Source organism: Petromyzon marinus, chromosome 15 (genome assembly GCF_048934315.1).
Source record: "Petromyzon marinus isolate PM22_M1 ecotype Great Lakes invasive population chromosome 15, UKy_Petmar_22M1.pri1.0, whole genome shotgun sequence".
NCBI classification, from domain to species: domain Eukaryota; kingdom Metazoa; phylum Chordata; class Hyperoartia; order Petromyzontiformes; family Petromyzontidae; genus Petromyzon; species Petromyzon marinus.
In genome coordinates, this window is record NC_133681.1 from 13,645,152 (window position 1) to 13,669,960 (window position 24,809).

General features: G+C 47.5%; 1 long non-coding RNA gene across 1 annotated transcript; it reads right to left on the minus strand.

Annotated features, from left to right (window-relative positions):
• Positions 1-1,007: 1,007 nt before the first annotated feature.
• LOC116942694 (uncharacterized) lies at positions 1,008-16,572 on the minus strand. The gene is made up of 3 exons (XR_004402838.2): positions 15,015-16,572; positions 14,427-14,628; positions 1,008-2,018 (listed from the first exon to the last, which is right to left on the minus strand). It is a non-coding gene; the product is annotated as an uncharacterized LOC116942694 (long non-coding RNA).
• Between the last annotated feature and the right edge of the window lie 8,237 nt (positions 16,573-24,809).

The window sequence follows — 24,809 nt, forward strand, 5'->3', positions numbered from 1 at the left end:
GCACGAGCTGGCACGCTCTCGCGAGTGTTAACACCCCATTAGCACGCCGCTTGAACGGGCACCTGTTTGTTTTGGAATGCCGACAAATAGGTCTGAATGGGATCACTGTGGGATGAAAGCTGAATTTACAGTTCAGCCCTTTAAGCCCCCGAGCCCTCCAACGTCTTGGGAGAAACCACGGTGGCTCCACAGGTTCCCCGGAGTTGCAACAAGGGTGAGATATTTTTTGCCACCACCAGCCTCCCAACATTTGGTAAAGGGGAGGGAGGGGGGGTTAGTTATACTGTAAAATATGCTTTATCCACAAAATTCCCCGGTGTCATTCATTCATGCGAACTATTCATATATAGCCACACGAGGATCCGGAGAGACTAGAGTGTGCGTGTGTGTCAATGGAGACCTGTAGCAATATTGCGGGGAGCGGTGGTGCAGCGGTTAGCGCACCGCACTACCATACCTGCCAACCAATACGGCACACCCGTATTCTTGTACAGGGAAATTGAGTTTTCAGGTCCATATGGCGTACAGCCGTTTCAATATGGGCAAAACAAACCAAATAAAAATTGTCTATTTGTTTGTGTTTCTCCCTTGTGATGGGACTTTGTAGGATGAACGTGGGTGACCAATAAGTTCTGAATTGGTCTGTAATAAGGTAGGCACTACGACGATTATCTGAACCGGTACTGGGCCTCCCCGAGGTCGGTTCAGCCTTCAATGAGTACTTGGTGTGGTGTAAACATCGCCACTGGGGAGACAAAGACGGCTGGTCATGGCACTGGCCACCCACCTCCTCGTGTGCCGTGCCGGCCTTCATAGGTTCTTCTCACTAACGGCCCTCGCCCCGAGAGTCTGTTAAGACTATGGCTATATGGGGGCGATCTTTGTGTACGTTGCAATACAAGTGTAAGTAAGACTCCATGCGCTTTAAGAGCAGAGAAGAAGATTGACACGAAGCAGTGAGCTTAGAATATACTTTAGCAATTACAATTAAAGACATACAACGTGTGTAAATGTAATCACGTGCAATAACGTTTCTTTATTTAAGACCAGTTGCAGAGACCGTTAGGACCAGAAGGGTCTTGTTCAAGGGACATCTGGCCTAAAGAAAAGCCACTGGAGTAGCAGAAAGCAGATTTGGCTGCGCCAAATTAGTATGCCGAGTTAAAACGTCACACAGTAGCATAGTCGTATCCTTTATTTAACCAGTCTCGTATCATAATCAAGGGTGACCTGCATGAGTTACATAAAGTAATTGAGAATACTTCTAGATTTGACGTTTTCGTGACTGGTTAAATAAAGGATGACAGAAGCTTGTGTTGCCTCCGAAATGTCGTGATTTGATTAGCTTTATTTTTTATTTTTTACCTACGTGACTGTACCGAAAGAACCAAAGAGTATCATTTAGAATACAACTGAAAATTTAACTAAAACATCATGAAGGTAAATATCTTAACAGCGGAACAATTTTAAACGGAGCGTGAATCACAACAGGAAATGTCACAACAGCTAAAAGCTTTAGCCATACAAATAAAAAAAAAACAGAATGAAACATTATGAACGGCAAAATATTAAACACCAAGCAGGTTCTAGTGTGGCACATCACAACCCAGAGATAAACATCATAACAGCAAACATCAACACATGAAAGGTTTTCATGTACAGGATGATCCGATCACATGTTGTGGAGAGAAACGGCTTGTTAGAAATCAGTGGAGTGTCAATAAATCTATTCCCCTGCATAACAAATATGAACATAGTTTATAACACATAGGAGTTCGCGACAAACATTATACATAATAGAGGGGGGTTTTGGGGCGGGGGGGGGGGTTAGATCGCGTAAATGTACCACGTAACAATCGTGCGTTTCATTTGCGTTACGTCCACGAGAATTGAAAAACAAAAGTCACACGCCACGCGAGCCTCTTGCGCATAATTGAAGATGGAAGACGCCTTTCGCTGTCAGACCACCCGAGCAGGCCAGGCTGAGCCGGGACTGGGGGCAACGGCAGCACACGTGTCTGGAGAGACACATCGCACCCACGTCACCACACTGTGCTCTCTCTGTGCGGTGGCCCGCTGCGTTAAATGGAAAAATGGACCGACTCCCTCATGAGCGCCACACACACACACGCGCGCGCGCGCGCGCGCACCCAAAGTACATATTAAAATATGAATGAATACAAAATTCCATATTTTGAAATGGAAAGCTGGTACCCGTACTTAGTGAATGTACAGACTGCACAGTTGTGTTGGCGCAGAGATTTGTAATGCCTCTTTTGGACTTCTATAGAGGTCGGCTACTAAACGTGAACTGTTCGTAAAGCCCGAGAGAATTCCCATGGATAGGGCACAATGTTTTTGCTTGGCTCCTGACAACGTAAACTAAGCTACTGAGTCAAAACCCAGGCTTTATGCAAAAAAATGACTCCGATTCGGAATCAAATATCCAACAGTGCAAACACTTAATCCTATAATGCCACCACATATAACTTTAAGAAGCTGTGCCAAAGTATATGAAGTTAAACAAATAGCATTAGTTACAAATCTTTTATTAATATTTCATATGCACATTTATAAATTTATTTACAGCAGTGGTATAATTTCACATTGTGTCCCACTGCAGATAAATTACATTGTCCTCATTTCATACAAATTCATGACATAATGGCAGACACCGGTACTGAAAACATCAACGTGAAAAAAAATGCGTTTATGAGTTTTATTCATGCTACATTAATTAATATCACTTTTTTTCCTTAAGGCAAATCAGTCCCTAATTATTTAAAATGCACAAGCCCCAGTCTCCGTGGGCCACATGGCAAATACAGTACAGGCCTTGCTGCTGCTCTTTATACATTTGCAGTCCAGGCACATTCCACTGGTCTTACCTAGTTTCCTTGATGGAGCCTACAGGAACCCTCTGGTGGCTTGAACCACCACTGCTGCCTTCCTACGCAGACCCACGCTGAAGAGAGCCAGGCTCTGTGTTTACTTCGGCAGAACGCCCTTTTACACTGGAAACGCAAAGGCATCGGAGGGTATTTCTTTTTTCTTTGCAAGGGCAGAGCATCTGGGAGAGTAGGTAGGTGGGGTTTTTTTTTAGGGGCTTGTTTATTTTTGTTTAACTTTTTTTTCTTTCAGAAAAGTGCACGGGGGGTCCCTTTTTGGGGGCGGGGGGGGGGGTCTGGGGGGGGATCCAGAGGTTGATGAGAAACAAATAGGCATGGGACGAAACAAATAGACGAGCTATTGCCTCTAAAGGGAGGCGGGTTGAAAGGTCTGGCCAATTACAGGCATCCTGCCACCCCCCAGCTTTAATCAGGCGAGATGTGAGCCTTAAAGCCAGGAAATCTGCACCTTCCTTCGCCAATCAGGACCACGAGAGGGACCCCGTCTGGACCGAATTACTGCGGCCCGGGTTTAAAAAGTCATCGAGTCAAAAGCTGTTAGCACTCGGGACCTAAAAAGGGAGTCGCCAAACAATTGCCACCCTCGCTCATGCCACTTCCTGAAAAGTGGCAGGTTTAATTCACAGGTCCACAAAGCAAGGCACAAACTTCATACGCGTTCTTTTTGTATTTTGTCACCATCAAATACGAAAATTAACTTGGCACTCAATTTTCACAGTCCAATATCAACACGACCATTTCTTATTACAATTTTTGTGGCCAAAAATATTCAGTATGCAGTATATATAAAAAAATACCCGTCAATCCTAAAAGTAATTATTAATCCCTCTGGTCAATCCACTTTAAACAAATGGATATAATTGTGTTTTTGCAACGCACAAGGTGCTGTTTGTGTTGCATTTGGACTGGACCCTTTTGGACTGTTCTTCTCTCATCGGGGATGTTGCTGTCGTGTCGTTTGTTAGCACCCTGGACTTGTAATCCAGAAACCACAGGTGAAATTCGATCTTCCAGCATGGCAGTTGTTACGATGGTGCAAGTTTCTTAAATCCCCACCACCTCTGTCCACCAATCGGCATGAATGGGGACACCGAAAAATAAACCACTGGAATTTGCGCTCCTTCAGTGAAGGAATAGCAAAACTTCACGAACTTGCTTCTGAAGCCCTCTCATAACTAGCAGACCTCAACATTGTCATTTAGCTCATGGACATATTGCCAGAAGGAATGGGTTTATAACGCAGTTGGTAGATCAGCAGGTCGCGTGTGGTGGCATAAATGATGGTAATGGTCCACCCTAAACTGCATCCGCACAAACCGTAGCAGATGCGGATACTTGATGCACAAATGAAAAATTTAAACTCTCCAGTATGCGCCTGTGGTCATCCAGAACAGACCATGCAACGTTTAACGAAGCAATACCTAATCCACAAATACCAAGGCGACATCACGACAATACACTCCACTGCTCCTGACGCGGTTGTCTGGCTTGACCACCTGAATGTGAGATTTCAGTTGTTGCTCTGCATCAGCTGTATACCTACTATAATCACCCAGGAATGTCTGTCCTTAACGCTCGTGACGTCACTCCACATCGACCAGCCCCCCTCATTAATAATAATGAACAGGTTACGTCCTCCACATGGACCCCCCCCCCCCTCATTAATAATTATCATGAGCAGCTGACGTCACTCAACATGGAGCACTCTTCCCCCTCATTAATAATCATGAGCAGGTGACGTCACTTCACATCAAACAGCCCCCCTCATTAATAATCATGATAAGGTGACGTCCTCCAAATGGACACCCCCCCCTCTCCCATTCATAATAATTAGCGGCTGACGTCACTCCACATGGGGGGGGGGGCGAGGCGCCTCCTCCCCCCTCCTCGGCGTCAACTGACAACCCTCACTACAAAGGCAGAACCCTCACGTCACGTGATCTCCGTAACGCTATTGAGACATCAAAGTAAAAAGGACGTCATGATGAACAAGCAATTATAACCTTAAAATAGAATAGGACTGTGTCATCGCGCCCTTACAAACTGCACACTCATTGATGCAATGAATATCACGTCACGGTCTGCTTTTCGCTTGCAATTCTCAGTTTTACTGCAAAACACCCGTCCTAGGACGGGGCAAAAGGCTATTGAAAGAAGAATTTTGATAATCCCACCTCTTCCACGATGTCTGACCAGTGTGGAAGAGTTTTTCAAATTCCTTCCAGTAGAGGCCCTTCCACCAGCCGTGGCAGGATCAAGCAATTTCAAGGCTGCACCTTTACCTCCCGTCTCTCACACTGAAGACGAAACTTTTATTTTATCAGGTCAAGCCCACGGAACTATATAGCTCTTTATCAGAAGCGACCAAGCCATGAATGACAGCTCAACGAATTGGCTTATCACGTGGAAATGTATCGCGGCCAAGGAATCTAAACGCACGTTGAGTCTTAACTGTGGAGGGAAAACCCAGAGGACCCAGATAAAAATGAACCGAACCGCAGGGAGAACATGCAAACTCCAAATATACAGGCGTCAGGGTCGGGATGGAACCAACGACCTCCTGTATACCAGGCGATGTAATTAACATCTAGCCACCGCGACGCCCTATGTGTGTGTTCTGCAGATACTGTACCCTAGTTTCCTCCCCTCTTAAAATTACTCCAAGGTGGCCCAGCAACTCAAGCAGAACCGCCTTGGAAAATATTCTGGGATATTCATTATGGTTTTCCTGAAAACATATTAAACTGTTTTACGAGAAAATTTACAGCAAAGTAAGTTGGAAAGAGGACGTTTACGTTTATGTAACTTTAAAGAGCCAAAATGCATGGAAATTAAAACGTACCTGCTATAATCAAATTTTATTCAACTACTGTATGTTTAAACAAAATGTTGTGGATTTAAAAATATTTTTTTACGAATGTACTGTGTATAATTTAATTGTTTGTGATTACAACGTATATGCAGGAGACGAAAGTTCAGTGGTTAGTGCACTGCGCTATAAGAAACCGGTGAACCGAGTTTGATTCCCGCTCATGGCCAACATCAGTGACTAATAACTAAACCTGTCGTGGGTCTCCCCTAGGCTGACTCAGACTTAAATAAGTACCTTGTGCACTGTGTGTGTACATCAGGTGCTCGAAAGCCAAAGGTGGCCGGGCATGGTGCTGGCAACCCACCCGCTTCGCATGCCATGCCGGCCTTCATAAGTACTCGATAACAGCACTTGCCCCAACAACCTGTTAGGCGCTATATAGGGGATCTGTTCCTTTGTGTGTAATTATATAGTGGCATTGCTAGCCTCTGTGTGCTGGATGAAAGCCACGCCAAGGCATCGCAACCTCTCACAGCTGCGCGATTCCCCGATACGTTTAGCTTCTGAAACACGGACCGACCTTGTCACTCCATCTTCTCGGCGGCCGTCCTCTGGGGCGTGTCTCCTCCCTTTGGGACGCCACTTTGTTGTCAGTCGTCGATAAACATATTAGACAGATATGTGTATCTTACGCGCTAAGACGATGATTGTGTCAAGTGCTTGTCCCTTAACTCCTTTTTGAAAATACTAACAGCACCCAGTGGGTATGGCTTAAGTCTTTCCCTCCCCTCAGAATGATGGCAATTGCAAGCAAGTTAGCCACTGGCTCTTTGGGCCAAAAGACCTGTCTTGCTGTCAAGTGGGATTATGGGTGAAAGTGAGTTCAGGACGTGCAATCCCTGATGAGCCAAAACATTAAAAAGGGCATTGAATGACGCGCAGATGCTCTGATTCCTCCTCGTCGCCGGGCACGCATTGACTGAGCGCAGAGCAAGGCAGAGAGGTCGTCTCTAAAACAACACGATTAGATCTGAGACCCTCGGTGCAAAGACGAGAAACAAAACCGTTCCCTTTCTTAAACTTGGCAACCAAAATGCATAACATCCAGAATTGCCTCGATTTTTTTTTGCCACAGACAATGCCAATGCTTTCTTTTCCAGAGCTGGGAGGTGTTTACAAAGGGTGGAACATCCTCCTCATGAGAGCTCATCCTGATGATTGGGCATTGTGCTTGAGAATGTGCGGACAATCAAACGCAGTAGACGCCACAGATGAACTTAGCGTGACCTTTTGGAATTGAGCAAAGGCAATAATTGCTTGGGCTGGACTCGCTGCTAGAAGGGATGATGATGGCTGATGGTCAGGAATAATGTTGGCGCGGAAGCCACGGGAAGGGAACGCGTCTGACAGATGGAGCGATGAAATCAGCTTGGGTCTTTGTGTTGGGTGGTTTGTTGCATTGCGTAAGTTCAACATACATACACATACGTGAGAGATGGTGGCTTGGGAAGCCATTCATCGAGCAGTGGATAGATCATGGCTGATGATGATTATGAATCATCAACTTAAAGGTTTCCACTTAGAATGTAGATTATTATTTTTATATATTTACATGCCATTTTTTTTATTACATTTGTTTGGAAAATTGATTGGACGAATAAAAAAATGTACACTGTACACGTTTTACACTCACAAAACAACATACATATATACTGTATAGTGCATACATTTCAAATGAATGCATTTGGGATGAATTGTGAATACGTATGCATTTGAAATAAGCTGCACATTTTGGATTCCATCAAAATAGTTATATCTGGACACGACTGAAAAACAGTGTCATTTACATTACGTGATGCCAGCACTGGCTGTCACAGAGAAACAATTAAAATTTGAAAATGGTAACTTAACAAATGATAAGGTCACATCTACTTCTTCATCAAAACCCAATGACTTTTTCAAACCTGCTGATGATGTGCTGGTGGCAGGTGTTACAGGTTACTGGGTGTGCTGGTGGCAGGTGTGCTGGTGGCAGGTGTTACTGGGTGTGCTGGTGGCAGGTGTTACAGAGTGTGCTGGTGGCAGGTGTTACAGAGTGTGCTGGTGGCAGGTGTTACTGGGTGTGCTGGTGGCAGGTGTTACTGGGTGTGCTGGTGGCAGGTGTTACTGGGTGTGCTGGTGGCAGGTGCTACTGGGTGTGCTGGTGGCAGGTGTTACTGGGTGTGCTGGTGGCAGGTGTTACAGGTGTGCTGGTGGCAGGTGTTACTGGGTGTGCTGGTGGCAGGTGTTACATGGTGTGCTGGTGGCAGGTGTTACTGGGTGTGCTGGTGGCAGGTGTTACTGGGTGTGCTGGTGGCAGGTGCTACTGGGTGTGCTGGTGGCAGGTGTTACTGGGTGTGCTGGTGGCAGGTGTTACTGGGTGTGCTGGTGGCAGGTGCTACTGGGTGTGCTGGTGGCAGGTGTTACTGGGTGTGCTGGTGGCAGGTGTTACAGGTGTGCTGGTGGCAGGTGTTACATGGTGTGCTGGTGGCAGGTGTTACATGGTGTGCTGGTGGCAGGTGTTACTGGGTGTGCTGGTGGCAGGTGTTACTGGGTGTGCTGGTGGCAGGTGCTACTGGGTGTGCTGGTGGCAGGTGTTACTGGGTGTGCTGGTGGCAGGTGTTACAGGTGTGCTGGTGGCAGGTGTTACTGGGTGTGCTGGTGGCAGGTGTGCTGGTGGCAGGTGTTACTGGGTGTGCTGGTGGCAGGCAGTTCCACAACAACTCGAACCCGTGCGGAGTCCGCGACCGCTGCCGCCGCCGCCACACAGGCGGGCGGGCGAGCGGGCGAGCGAGCGCCCTGCTCGATGGGCCTCCAGGAGAGGTATTAGGGCGGCCGTCACGACGCTCGCCTTTTGACACTCGAGAGTGGACGTGCGTCAATCAGGCCCGCACCCATCTACGGCGGCGGCGTTGGCCTAGACCTCCAGCCCTGGCGGCAGCGAGACTTTGGCGGGGAATGTGCTAGTCAGACCACGGGCAGGGCTCGCCAAACAATACCATGGCCGTATGGGCGCCGCGGTCGCGAGATGTTAATAACCTCGCCCGGTATGCAGGAGGTCGTGGGTTCGATCCCAATCCCCACCCAGACGCCCGCATGTTTTGACTTTGCATGTCTCTCTCCCCGTGGTCGCGTGGATTTTTGTCCAGGTCATGTTTTTTTTTCTTCCCTTTCTCCACATTTAGAAACATTCCATTAGCGTATTTGGCTGCTATGCATTTGCACACGATACACCACTGCGTTGAGCTATCATTTGTGGGCAGTTCGCCTCTGAAAAAAGAGCTAAAAGCTCCGTGATCTTTACCTGGTCAAATCTCCCGATGATGCTGGATGTAATTACCAGCGAAACGTCGTACTCAGATTGTAAATGTTGTGGATTCACTCTTCAACACACCGGTGGGCTGAAGTAGTAACCGTTTTGCGTTTTGTTTACGTGACAAATCCCTTACTGATTTGCCGTGTCGGGTGGTGGAGGGTTTCGACACATTTATACTTACGCGATCTAACCCAAAAACGTTTATTATTAATAATATTGGTCGCGAAAGCCTATGTGTAAACTAACAGTCCAGTCCCTTCACCTGATGAAGGCCACTTGTGTCGTGATTTTTGTTTTATTTTTTACCTACGTGACTTTACCGAATAAAACCAAAGAGTAACAAAAAATCGTTTAGTTTTAATGTATACAGTAAGAGAAAAAAGTATTTGATCCCCTGCTGATTTTGTACGTTTGCCCACTGACGAAGAAATGATGAGTCTATAATTTAAATGGTAGGTTTATTTGAACAGTGAGAGACAGAATAACAACAAAAATCCAGAAAAACGCATGTCACAAATGTTATAAATTGATTTGCATTTTAATGAGGGACGTAAGTATTTGACCCCTCTGAAAACATGACTTAGTACTTGGTGGCAAAACCCTTGTTGGCAATCACAGAGGTCAGACGTTTCTTGTAGTTGGCCAACAGGTTTGCACACATCTCAGGAGGGATTTTGTCCTACTCCTCTTTGCAGATCTTCTCCAAGTCATTAAGGGTTCGAGGCTGACGTTTGGCAACTCGAACCTGCAGCTCCCTCCACAGATTTTCTATGGGATTAAGGTCTGGAGACTGGCTAGGCCACTCCAGGACCTTAATGTGCTTCTTCTTGAACCACTCCTTTGTTGCCTTGGCCATGTGTTTTGGGTCATTGTCATGCTGGAATACCCATCCACGACCCATTTTCAATGCCCTGGCTGACGGAAGGAGGTTCTCACCCAAGATTTGACGGTACCATAGCCCCGTCCATCGTCCCTTTGATGCGGTGAAGTTGTCCTGTCCCCTTAGCAGAAAAACACCCCAAAAGCATGTTTCCACCTCCATGTTTGACGGTGGGGATGGTGTTCTTGGGGTCATAGGCAGCATTCCTCCTCCTCCAAACACGGCGAGTTGAGTTGATGCCAAAGAGCTCCATTTTGGTCTCATCTGACCACAACACTTTCACCCAGTTGTCCTCTAAATCATTCAGATGTTCATTGGCAAACTTCAGACAGGCATGTATATGTGCTTTCTTGAGCAGGGGGACCTTGCAGGCGCTGGAGGATTTCAGTCCTTCACGGCGTAGTGTGTTACCAATTGTTTTCTTGGTGACTATGGTCCCAGCTGCCTTGAGATCATTGACAAGATCCTCCCGTGTAGTTCTGGGCTAATTCCTTACCGTTCTCATGATCATTGCAACTCCACGAGGTGATATCTTGCATGGAGCCCCAGGCCGAGGGAGATTGACAGTTCTTTTGTGTTTCTTCCATTTGCGAATAATCGCACCAACTGTTATCACCTTCTCACCAAGCTGCTTGGTCTTGTAGCCCATTCCAGCCTTGTGTAGGTCTACAATCTTGTCCCTGACATCCTTGGAGAGCTCTTTGGTCTTGGCCATGGTGGAGAGTTTGGAATCTGATTGATTGATTGCTTCTGTAGACAGGTGTCTTTTATACAGGTAACAAGCTGAGATTAGGAGCACTCCCTTTAAGAGTGTGCTCCTAATCTCAGCTCGTTACCTGTATAAAAGACACCTGGGAGCCAGAAATTTTTCTGATTGAGAGGGGGTCAAATACTTTTTTCCCTCATTTAAATGCAAATAAATGTATAACATTTTTGACATGCGTTTTTCTGGATTTTTGTTGTTGTTATTCTGTCTCTCATTGTTCAAATAAACCTACCATTAAAATTATAGACTGATAATTTCTTTGTCAGTGGGCAAACGTACAAAATCATCAGGGGGTAAAATACTTTTTTTCCCTCACTGTATGTTGAACACCGTACATAGTTAACCATGCTAATCGGAGGTGTGGATAGATTCCAGATCTGAGAGTTAACAAAATATAAATTTAACTGCCTTACGACGATGTCCTGTATCAAGATGTGTGGGGAAATGCACCTCCCCCCTTCCCCACAACTTTACCCGGTCAATAAAAATGGTGATTTGAACGGACCTCAGAAGTAGCAAGTAAATCCGTGATATCTCCTTTGAGGGCCATTCTCTAACATGAGGTGATGCAACGTTCTTGAGATGATGCCATCAACACAAGCGCAAATATATATTTTAAAAGGCTTTTTTTAAGCCAGGCGATAGCCCGCTGAGACTTAGCAACAGCATAAACAATTTAATGCAATTTAAATGTACACAAGTTACAAATTATTAAGTGGTGGCGCCCTGGCTCACGCACGGCACTATGAACCCTGCCACCTGAGTTTGATTCCTGGCCATGGCTAATGCTGGTTCTGGGCCACCCCCATTTACCAGTCTGCACTGACCCGTGTGGTGAAGTATGGTCAAACAACCCTGCATGACTGACACAGCATGAGGAGGCCTATATACATCAGTGAAATAACAAATGGCTGTCTTGGGCTTTTTAAAGGTTACAATACAAGTATTTGATGCACTGTAAAACTAATTATCATCCAAAAACACAGCTATCAAATTGGCTGAGGAGTCAATCTCGTATGCCATTAAACACTGATTGGGAAGACATGGGTATCCATTGGATTGGAATAATTAATACTCTCGGCGGATTTATGGATTGTTGGGATTCAGTCTCAATATTAAATCCAGGAATCGATTACGTTTTAACCAAGCGGTGTTTTTTATTGCCTCTAGTGGCTGCAGGGATGACGAGAGCCTTTAGATACAACGCATATACAACACATACACAACACATACACAATACATATACAACACATACACAACACATACACAACACATACACAACACATACACAACGCAAATACAACACATACACAACACATACACAACACATACACAACACATATACAATGCATATACAACGCATATACAACACATACACAACACATACACAATACATATACAACACATACACAACATATACACAACACATATACAACACATACACAACACATACACAACACATACACAACACATATACACATCGCAAAGCATGGATTATTTCCAGCAAACTTTGATGCTCCTCTGATTAGCACGGTTGGCTATGTTTGGCGCGAAAGAAGTTCAACATACGTACGTACGTGAGTCTAAGAAACTACATAAAGCGATATATTGATACGTTGTTACACCCCTCGATGTTTATGTAGACCAGAAGCGATGTTGTTCAATGTGTGGGTAACATCATTGACGAAAGAAAAGTGATCACATTGAGTATGTATCACTGCTAGATGAAGGCCCCTACACGCTGCCAGTCATGAGGGGTTGATTGGCCATACTTCACCACGTTGGTCAGTGCATATTGCTGCAGGAGGAGTGAGTCTGGCCAGGACCGGTTCAGATATCACTCACCGTGTACCACATTAATATAATATACAAGCTTCTGTCACAGCATTGATGGATGAAAGCCTCCCCACACCGTGTTAATGACAGAGTGTGTTGTTTGGTAGTGTAGCGGTTAGCGCGCTGCGCTACGAACCTGGCCACCCGAGTTCGATACCCGTTCACGGCCAACATCGGTGACGATTATCTGAACCGGTCCTGGGCCTACCCTAGGTCGACTCAGCCTCACATGAGGACCTGGTACGGTGCGTAAACACATCGCCACTGGGGAGACAAAGGTGGCAGGGCGTGGTGTTGGGCTACCGTGTGCTGTTGCCGGCCTTCGTAGGTGCTCGCTAACAGCACTTGCCCCAACAGTCTGCTAAGGCCAGGGACGGATTATGGCACGGGGGCTTCAGGGGCTGCAGCCCAGGGGGGTCTGCCAGCTGGAGGGCCTCCAGAGATGAAGTGAAAAGTTATTCCATTTGTGAATGCCGAATTTTATTTGTTGTTAGCCTCGTAAAAATAAATTTTATTTTTTATTTAACTTTGTTTTCCTTATGAAAATATTACTGGGGGCCTCATAGTACCTGTAGCCCAGGGGCCTACAAAATCTTAATACGGCCCTGGTTTAGGCTATACGGGGGACCTTTGTCTTTGTTTTTTTGTTTAGCCATATTTCACCACACTGGTCAGTGCGGTTTTGTGAAGCGAGGGCCCAGGACCAGTTTAGATGTAAATGGCTCAAAGTGTTAACCGTGCTGGGTAGCAGAATTCGGATCGTCGGGTTCATCTAACCACTGCTTCACCCCATAAAATATATCCAGATCGGTAAATTAGAAAGATACAAAATTTGACAGTAGTAATCATGTTGATATATGTTTTTTTCTTATATGTTTGCTGTCTACGTGCGTGCGTGTGCGTGCGTGACAGCGAATGTGTGTGTGTGTGCCATCGGAATTTCCATTACCGGTAATCTGAGCGGCACACCTTTTCTCTGCTCACACCAACAATGTGTTTTTCATCAGGAATGTCGGTGGAGGATGACACACCAGTGTGTGTGTGTGTGTATCGCGAACTCCATGGAGACGCGCCTATGAATAAAAATGATTGGTCACGCGGTCATTATGTGCATAGCTATGCCAATTACCATAATTGTTTTTAACCGTTGCCCATTGACAGTAATTGTTTCCTAGCCAATCGAGGACATAATTGCTAAAACACTCAATGGGAATTTTCTTCTCGGAATACTTGACGGTATATTTGTTTTCTGCAGTTTGTAAATTGTCCTCGTTGCACTCTTTGTCTCATTGCAACGTTCGAAATGTCACTTCGGGGTGTTTTAGCAGTGGGCAACTGCCATCGACAACTTACTTTTCATTGGTCAATCTTAAGCCAAACGATTGTAGGTGCTCACGGGTTTCCAGCCAAGGAACGGGACGCATCTAAGAGCGCGCCCACCAAGCGGATGGAGCGACACAATGAGCTTGTTATACGGGTGCGAGGCGGGTGAATCCCTTTCGAACGATCGTGAGAGATGGTATCGGCTTGGGGAGTCCTTTCGCGCAGCGGTGAATTATCCGTGGCTGATGCTGATGAAGCTGAATAAGGGACTCACCTTAAACGATGACATCATATGGCCCCTATTTATAATTCCTTTCCCGATGCCAAACCTATACCTGCCGTTCAGCCCTATACAGTCCTCCGATCCAATACGGGGGTGGGGGGGTCACTTTTGGAACGGCTACCCCTTTTGCGAACTGAAATCCGTGGAGTGGGCTCACCTGCAGACTGGCTCGCCCAGCTTGTTCTTCATTTGGCGAAGGTGTAACAAAATAAGAGGGGGGGGGGGAGTGGTGGAGATGGAGGAGGGGAGGGGGACGACGTACCACCTGTGGTCACCGGGGCTCAGCTCCCACTTGGCGTCTCTTCAAAGGGCAGTCTAGAAGCGGGTTACTCTCAGGGAGTGCCGGATCACCCTTCCGCTGTCTCGCCGTCCCATGTCCAGACGCCAACCTCTCCAAAGGGGTGGGTAGGTTCCCCATCGCTCTCCGGCAATGCGGGAGCACCAACTCTTCATTTGCTATTGGTCTTTGGAACGAGGGAGACGGTGGGGGGGGGGGGAGGCGCGGAGAGAGAAAGAACCACACACAAAAAAAAACATCCCACCAGTCAACACATTCAAAATACTAAAGCAACAATGATTGCATTAAAGGGCCGCCGCGGCTCGGCGATAGCAAGCCGTTGTTCTCGACTAAGTGCAGTTGCGTGGATAGCTGCGCGTCGTCGCTATCAAATCTTGCACGCGCGTGAACCCGCGCACGTGCTGCGCGTGCGCGTGCAAAAAAAACCCAAATATAGACGTAAAATATACATAGATCAAAGAGAGTGTGATGCTTTTATCGTGCACATTCTTTTTTTCTAAGCTAAAAAAACCGTCTCATTATTGCTATAGTTCCTCTGTGTCTCTTTTGCACCTCTTTAGTCACATCCACCGTCCTCGTGTCTCGTTCCACCGCATCATTTCCTTCCATCTCGCCCTCCCGTCTCCCCTCGGCGTCTCCGCAGCACCCCCCTGTGATTTGCATCGTCTTTGTGCTGTGCTGTTAAAGCAGAGACCACGGTGTTCGAAGGCTCTGCGCGACCAACGAACTCTGCTTTTCAAATGCGTTGATGCAATTAAGCTGATCGGAATGTAGGATTACAAACCAAAACATAATCACCCACAGTTATGTACCTTTAGCCGGCACCATTAGCAGTGAAAGGTATGAGGCTCGCCGTGAGGGCACCCTTAGGTTTCATTGTTCCATCATTGCCCCCTTAGGTTAGCAGCTTAATTGCCTCTACCACAGCTATTGTGTCCGGTAAGCACTTGATCGTGTGCTTGAACGGCACGACTACTTCTCACAGTGATAATGCACAGTATGCGAGAGGAGGTGTCTTCAGTGGCAAAGGCTAACAGGAATCCCGACATGCTTTGCATGTCAGGATGACAACACCATCCCAGCACATCCTCGCGGCAGCTTTTGGCGCTTTCAGATGCCCTTCTGCAGCCGTCTGGAACGCTCCTCCGTCCGATATTAGGAAGCTACTGGAGCTGTGCACTTGTAAATCATCAAGCTTGAAAACTCATTGATGTCGACCCGCTTTTTGTGTTTAGTGTGTTGTCTTCGCGCACCACCGATGAGCACGGTTGGCTAGGTACGGCGCGAAAGAGGATCAACGTTCATACAGCACATATTCTGCACGTATTCCTTCTGATAACCACCAGCCCAAGAGCTGAGATTGTGGATTTTTTTTTCTTTTAAGCAACAAAAGGCCAAACGAGGCCACCCTATACCGATAGCCTCCCTGAACAGGACGCATCAGTGCAGTGTGGCCCCTATCTGCTGCTGCCATTTGCGTCTGCAGCATTGCGTATTCAGCGATAGAAAGTGCCTGAGTTTGCTCAGCACAAGTTAACATTAACCGTGGGCTCTCCCTGCCAACAGTGTCTTGAGGAATTTGTCATGATCAAGGTGCGCAACTGCTATTTGTGAATCTTTAGAACAGAGTAAAAAATAACTAATTGCTGTTTCAATTTGACAGCTTTGTCTCCATGGACGTGTTCCCTTATTGCCCCCCACACCCGTTAGCCTCTGATATTCAACAACATTGTCATCCTCGCGATCGTCACATTATTAGAACAGTATTACCCAAGTCGCCCTTGGCACAAACACATTTTGGTCTTTATTGGCTCTCAAAAAAAAACTACATCTTTAATTTACAGCCCGTGCCACGAAGGGGATTGTTTAGCCAGACTTCACCAAACTGGTCAGTGCAAGGTTGATGAAAGGAGGGGTGCGCAATGAGCTGATGAGATGTCACTCGCCACTGATGTTCGCCGTGGGCAGGAATCAAAACCAGGTCGCTGGGTTCGTCGTGCAGTGCGCTAACCACTGTGCCACCGCTTCATCCTGGTTGAGTGGTTATCATGGTCTTTCAACTAGTTATAAATAAATGTAATGTATCTTTCTATTACCACTCACTACTCTACCTCCAAGGACCCCCTTCTCCTTGCTGTGGACCTCAAGGATGTCAAGTCCGTTTTGGGAACACAATTACATTTCATTATTCCTCCATTAAAATTGACGCTTGCCTTGCAGCTCGTATGTTGTTCACAATTAGTTTTAACTAAAGTGCAGTATTTTCTACGTGCATTATTTATATATTGCTTTTTACATATGAAAATCGTTAAAATGTATAATGTTCGTAAATGCATAGGGGTTTCATGAAACAAAGTAGTTGTACTTAATGTGCCTGTGCTTCATTTATGTTTTCGACGATTCACCTAAAAAAATAAATCTGGCCATGTCTCTCACCCCCAGAAAGGGCATCTCGCACCCCCAGGGAGTGCGCGCATCCCAGGGCTAAGGAATGGTACAACGAAGGGCTGGACTCACCTACAATGTTAGACACGTGTGTGTGTGTATATATATATGCATGCCACGTGCAAGTTTGGAACTTGCACAGATCCAACTCTGTGCGCAGGTAGACCACTGCGCTCGTTGGAGTCTGCTCTCTTTGTCCGTGCCCAGTAATTGCCAACAGGCGAACGGTAGAGACCCTGGAGGGTGTTTACTGAGTTCCATTTCTTGCACCAGATGCGTCGGCAATGCCACCCAGATGTCCAATGGTTGCGTCCGGCAGCCAAGATCCGAGATGTGATTGGTGAAGACGTGTGGCAGGAAGTCATATTCTTAGTTACTACAGCATCACCATTACCATCACCATCATCACTTACATTGTTGATATATATATTGCACGCTACCATGCACTATGGCTTAAAGTGCGTATGAAGTCGTTTGCATGTGAATGAACCATGACTTTGTTAAAACAAATCAATGAAACCTACCAAACAGGGAACTAACGAATGTTGATCTTCTTTTGCATCGTACGTAGCCAACCGTGTTAATTGGAGGTGTGGTACAGTATTTAGTTATTAACGTAACTATTGACACAGTGGTTAGCGTACCGGGCGATGAACTCAGAGACCTCGTTTTAAATTCCCGGCCAGGGCGAACGTCAGTGGCGAGTGATATCTGAATGAGTCTTCTCCCCTTTTTTCACCACCCCACATTGATCAATGTGATGAAGACTGGTCAATAACCCCGCATCGCTCACATGATGTGAAGTGTCCCTAATCCAGAAATAGACTGACAAGAGTTGTGAATGTTTATTACATATCGTTGGTGAAGGATCGATGATTGACAGAGGCGTAGCACCCAATTTTATACATAGTGGTTAAGCAATTGAGGGACAGTTTTTTTTCGTAAACTGTGATTTTCTTGAGGCTCAAAGTTACAATTTTCAACGCTTGCTCGCAGTATATCATAGACACATGTCAAGAAAAAAAAACAAACACAAGATGGTGTCTGGTTCAGTGTGCACTACGGAAATATAGGCTGCTAGTTAGGTAAGATATGTGCTATTGTTGTGTCCTTTTCCAAGGCTATTCCCTGACGTGATGTCAACATCTGCCATCACTTTCATTCACGTTACGATCCACGTGCGGAGAACGTTACAACGGGCGGAGCTAATTCGCGCGGTGCCTGCTGTATCACAAATGCACGATCTCTCGGTCTCACAGCAGCACAACGAGACCGCTGTAACACGTGGACGGTGAACCTTGTGATCTCCTATTCGAGCGGGTGCAACATTAATAATTCGGCCAGGACCTTGGCACGGTGCAGCGTCAGCGCGACGTGCGCGTTTTTAACTCGCGGCCGATGCGAACTGCCCTCCAGAGGGCCCTCTGCGTGAACAAGGCTGCGGAATTGGTCTTCGGGGCACCGGGGCCAAACGGCCGCCACTAACAAAAAAAAACAAGCCCACACTCATCCCATTGTTCCCCAGAGGGTACATTCCAGTGGGCCACCTCCCCGACCATAAGTCCTTGTTGTTGGGGGGAAAACAGTAGAACGCATTAAATTGTTTGCAGATCGCAGGGGCGTTCACATGATCACTGGCCATTATGCCAATCTCCTGTCGGACCCATTGAACTGGGAGCATTGCCGCAGCATTAGGCTAAGATGACTGTTTATTAAATAGTGCAGGGATGACAGCGGTGCCAAGCTTTACAAATGAGGCCAATTTTAGAAGCTTCGCGGTGTTTATTTTCAACAAAAAAAAGCTTTTAGAAGCATTTTTTTTTCTTCCCCCAGCACGCTTTGTCTCCTCGAGCCGGATGATCGGGCGATGGCGCACCGGGTCCCGAGCGCGTGCACCTGACCCACAAAGGTCCCCCTCTGTGTTCGGGAACGGGACGACTCCCGCACACAAGCGGCGGCATGGGGTAATTGCGGCCGTCGAGTGTGCACGCCAAATAATTTGTTGCGTTCTGCGTATTATTATCCCCCCCCCCCCCCCGTTCATTGAGAAGTGCGTCCGGAGTGGAGACAATAAAAACGGACAAAACTCTGTCTCAATCTGTAAATGCAACGGAGGGATCTCGCCAAAGGGTCTACGATTACCCCATAGTACACAAGCATGTAGAGTTTATGTTTTATTTTTTTATTTTCTTGCTCTACGGAGCAGGGGGCGGGGATGGTGCAATTGAAAGGTTTAACAAAGGCTTGAGATTATACACTTCTCTGCAATGTTTGACAAAGGATTGACAGACTAACCGACGAACAAATGTCAACTTGTAGAGAGACAATACATTTGAAATTATATTCATATACTGTATATATTCCTATTTCATGCATGCCTGTTTCGCAAATTAACTCTCTTATCTCAGTGAGATCTGACCAGGGTGTAAAGTATACCAACGCACCTACCTGCCCATCTACCAACCTACTTACCTGCCCACCTACCTGTAAAACACCTCAACGTGGTATACATTCTGACTTAAAACATCAGCTTTCTTGTGTTGGATATTATGTTGCCTGACATTTAATAACCGTAAATGAAAGTTACGTTGCACAAATGGCACGGGAAGGTTGCATTGCGTTATTTTTTTGCCACTACACATTTATTATTTGGAAACTCTCAATAAACTAAACTTCAAACTAAAACTATTTTTAAAAAAATGTTTTTACCATGTAAGGCCCACTGAGATATATAGCTGTATTGCAGAAGCGACCCGACCACAAATGCGAGCTCAACGAAGTGCCTGACCATGTGGAAATTTATGGCAGCCAAATACTCTAAACGAATATTTCTAAATATGGAGGGGGAAAGCAGATGACCCGGAGACAACTCCACGCGACCACAGGGACAACATGCAAAACTCAAACTATACAGGCGTCAGGGTCGGCATCGAACCAACGCCCTCCTGTACACCAGGAGAGGTAGTTAACATCTCGCCACCGCGGCACCCCAATGAGGTTAATTCACTCTGCGGCTCATGTCCACCTTCCCTAAAGCAGCCAGCACAACCTCCCTAACCCCCCCTCCCCCACCCCTCTTCCTGCTGTGCCACCGTCACGCCGCGTGAACCTTGGCGAGTGGCGGGTGAACAGAACAGGGGAGGGTCGAAGATGAATGCGTCGAGGTGGGGGCTAAGGGCCAAAAGGTGACCGCACCGCTGATGACACCGCGGGGCGACGCACCGCGACTTCAAACGGGCGTGCGACAGAACAGAAGAGATCGCCCAGCCATTAACCCCCCCCCCCCCACCCACACCACCACCACCACCACCAAACGGACGCCAGATCTCACGCCGAGGCCCAGCCGCCTGCTGCCGCTTGCAGCGCCGCGATGCAGCACCGGCAGGGAGAGAGAGAGACGGAGAGAGACTGACAGTGTGGAATTTGCCCATTAACGATGAGAGAGAGAGAGAGAGGGGGAAAAAAGCACAGACGAGAGAGTGAGCAAGAGAAAGATCATATCAAGCACAAAGTGCTGGTTGGTTGGATAGGGTAGCCTTTTTTAACTTTTCTCTCTCTCTCTCTCCCTAAACCCTACAAAGTTCTTCTCTCTCTGGCTCGCTCGGAAGAAAAAAAAAGGACATTTTGGTCCGGCAAGTTTCGGCATCTGCGCCGCCACGCATTGAGGTCAAAGGCACTTAAACCAGAATTGCTCCTCACTTACAGCTTCTGTCGTTACCTCAACGCGCCCGACTAAGTGTCTGGTATGGCCTCCTATTTTTCCCATGGCACTCGGAAATTCTTCCGCCGCCACCGCACTGCAAAACCAAGCGGCAGGGTTTTGCAGCATGAAGGGAGGGAGGGAAGCAACAGCGGAAAAAGCGGCAGCCGAAAAAAAAATCTTGACGCAAAATGAGTGAAGCCAAGCAAGTGTCCTTAGAAACAAAGTAGCTGAAGTGAAATTGTACATGTTGTGTTTTTCTTACACAGTGGGTTGTACAAAAAAAACGTCAAGTTTGCAAACTGAGTGCCGTAGTCAATGAAAAACAAGTCACCTCAACGCTTCCCCACACGACAACAGGCATTTGGCAATGGAAATGTCCACATTCCCATGGCAGAGACTCGTCTCACCATAGTACGTTACACGTAGGTGTCCTAGTAGAGCAACCTCAGCAAACACATCCTGTTGAGATGATGATAACATGACGAATAATGGTAATAATATTATGAGACCTCCTTTTCCAGAAAATGCAAACAAAAAAGACTGCTTGTGTTGTGGTTTTTGCAAACATGATGCCTTGAATAAAGGTGTCAGTTTTTGTGCCAGTTAAAAGGGTAAAACCTATTCCTATATAATGGTAATAATAATTTACAGCCCTCTTGCAATGCACTGCTGGATGAAGGCCTGCTCACAGCTTGGCAGGTTGTTGACCATACTTCACCTTGCTAGTCAGTGTGGGTTGGAAAAGAAGGGACCTGTTCAGATGTCCCTCTGCACTGACGATGTGGATCTTAATTAAATGATAATGATGTTGATGTTCATGATGGTGGGCTGAGTTGCATCCTGTACAACTGTACCGTATTTGTATAATCTGGTTAGGATTTGGAGTTGAAACTGCCTGGGAATACCAGGTGTCATAGGCTTGTTTTTAGAGGTGACCTAGAGATGGAAGTACAGCAATGAATTATTGACTCAATCTGTACGAAGCTTTGAGTGTTACCCGCGAGCAAACATTGAATTTCTCCAAGTGTTCTGGGTTTCTCCGGCCCGTTAAACACTCATGCGTGGTATGGCCAAACATCATAATCCAGGACCTTCCTTGAAAATCGTCTTGAGACTCAGTGCGGATTACCTGGGTAAATAAACAGCATCATTATACTGTGCCGGTGACCACATTATCCAGAATGCGCCCAGCCTCATCAGATCTCAGAAGCCAAGCGGGGTTGAACGTGGGTGGGTTCTTAGATGGGCGACCACAGTGCACTGAACAGGCGTTGTAGTGCACTGAACAGGCGTTGTAGTGCACTGAACAGGCGTTGTAGTGCACTGAACAGGCGGTGTAGTGCACTGAACAGGGCGTTGTAGTGCACTGAACAGGCGGTGTAGTGCACTGAACAGGGCGTTGTAGTGCACTGAACAGGCGGTGTAGTGCACTGAACAGGGCGTTGTAGTGCACTGAACAGGGCGTTGTAGTGCACTGAACAGGCGTTGTAGTGCACTGAACAGGCGTTGTAGTGCACTGAACAGGCGTTGTAGTGCACTGAACAGGAGTTGTAGTGCACTGAACAGGCGTTGTAGTGCACTGAACAGGCGTTGTAGTGCACTGAACAGGCGTTGTAGTGCACTGAACAGACGTTGCAGTGCACTGAACAGGCGTTGTAGTGCACTGAACAGGCGTTGCAGTGCACTGAACAGGCGTTGTAGTGCACTGAACAGGCGTTGCAGTGCACTGAACAGGCGTTGAAGTGCACTGAACAGGCGGTGTAGTGCACTGAACAGGGCGTTGTAGTGCACTGAACAGGCGTTGTAGTGCACTGAACAGGCGTTGTAGTGCACTGAACAGGCGTTGCAGTGCACTGAACAGGCGTTGTAGTGCACTGAGCAGGCGTTGTAGTGCACTGAACAGGCGTTGTAGTGCACTGAACAGGCGTTGTAGTGCACTGAACAGGCGTTGTAGTGCACTGAACAGGCGTTGTAGCGCGCTGAGCAGGCGTTGTAGTGCACTGAACAGGCGTTGTAGTGCACTGAACAGGCGTTGTAGTGCACTGAACAGGAGTTGTAGTGCACTGAACAGGCGTTGTAGTGCACTGAACAGGCGTTGTAGTTCACTGAACAGGCGTTGTAGTGCACTGAACAGGCGTTGCAGTGCACTGAACAGGCGTTGTCGTGCACTGAACAGGCGTTGTAGTGCACTGAACAGGCGTTGTAGTGCACTGAACAGGCGTTGTAGTGCACTGAACAGGCGTTGTAGTGCACTGAACAGGCGTTGTAGTGCACTGAACAGGAGTTGTAGTGCACTGAACAGGCGTTGTAGTGCACTGAATAGGCGTTGTAGTGCACTGAACAGGAGTTGTAGTGCACTGAACAGGCGTTGTAGTGCACTGAACAGGCGTTGCAGTGCACTGAACAGGCGTTGTAGTGCACTGAACAGGCGTTGTAGTGCACTGAACAGGGCGTTGTAGTGCACTGAACAGGCGTTGTAGTGCACTGAACAGACGTTGTAGTGCACTGAGCAGGCGTTGTAGTGCACTGAACAGGGCGTTGTAGTGCACTGAACAGGCGTTGTAGTGCACTGAACAGGCGTTGTAGTGCACTGAACAGGCGTTGCAGTGCACTGAACAGGCGTTGTAGCGCACTGAGCAGGCGTTGTAGTGCACTGAGCAGGCGTTGTAGTGCACTGAACAGGCGTTGTAGTGCACTGAACAGGCGTTGTAGTGCACTGAACAGGCGTTGCAGTGCACTGAACAGGCGTTGTAGTGCACTGAACAGGCGGTGTAGTGCACTGAACAGGCGTTGTAGTGCACTGAACAGGCGTTGTAGTGCACTGAACAGGCGTTGCAGTGCACTGAACAGGCGTTGTAGTGCACTGAACAGGCATTGCAGTGCACTGAACAGGCGTTGTAGTGCACTGAACAGGCGGTGTAGTGCACTGAACAGGCGGTGTAGTGCACTGAACAGGCGGTGTAGTGCACTGAACAGGGCGTTGTAGTGCACTGAACAGGCGTTGTAGTGCACTGAACAGGCGTTGTAGTGCACTGAACAGGCGGTGTAGTGCACTGAACAGGGCGTTGTAGTGCACTGAACAGGCGTTGTAGTGCACTGAACAGGCGTTGTAGTGCACTGAACAGGCGTTGTAGTGCACTGAACAGGCGTTGTAGGCTGCTGCGGTGGCGACGCGGTGGCCAGCAGGGGGCAGTGCAGCAGCATCATTGCTCCACTCTACTTCTATGCTCCAACGTTGACGCTTCCCCCCTTCAATAGCCCGATTAGCACGGTTGGCTACGTGAGGTGCGAAAGAAGTTCAACGTACATAGATACATGCAGGCTGAGCAGCGAGCTGAAGTATTCATCAAATAACGAGCGCTACCCGCACAGCATGGCAAGGACTTAACCCAGCAGTGGATTTTGACAAAGATGGGATATTCTAGATTTGAAGTTTTCGTGACTGAGTATAATCGGTATGCAAATCAACTAAATGACTCATAAGTTGCCATTTGTTTTATTTAATGGAGTGCCCTGCATTTTGATATTTGGCCAATTCCGTGAAAGGAGAATTTGTCACACACGAAGTGCATCGCTGTGTTCTGTTGCCCACACACAACCAAGTCGACATTCATCCACACCGCTGGTCGATGGAAAACAGAAGGAACGTGATGGACGGATTTGGCCGCGTTCCGATCACAGGGTTACGACAACACGGGGTTACAATCACAGGGAAGGGAGAACTGTGGATGGTGGAGGGAGGAAGAGTGGAAGGGAGAAGCATGGCGGGGGGGGGGGGGGGCTGGGGGGGGTCACCGGTTAAGCCTGGGAGGGAGGGAGGGAGAGTTGGGACTTCCTCGGCAGTTCAGCGCGGCCGGTCATGCGGAGGTGAGACGGGCTCCTCCCTTCCCAGCCTTCCAACGGCCTCTCCTCCACCTTCCCCGAGGCTTCCTTTGGTCAGTCCCTCTCTCCGGCAGCCGCCAGGAAGGAAGGAAAGCAACTCCCCCCTCCCTCCCTTGCCTGGCCCAGCAACCTCTGCAGCCCCCCCCCCCCCCCACCACGCCACCCCCACCCCCCAATCTTACCCTTTTGCAATCTCCCAGGTCGAGTGCTCCCCCCCCGACAAGCCCACCACCACCACGTCCCTCCTCCCCCCGACTGATTGAAACAACCTGGGCACGAGCGTTCACCAGGTTTTGGCTGCCAAAAGGTCTTTCGTG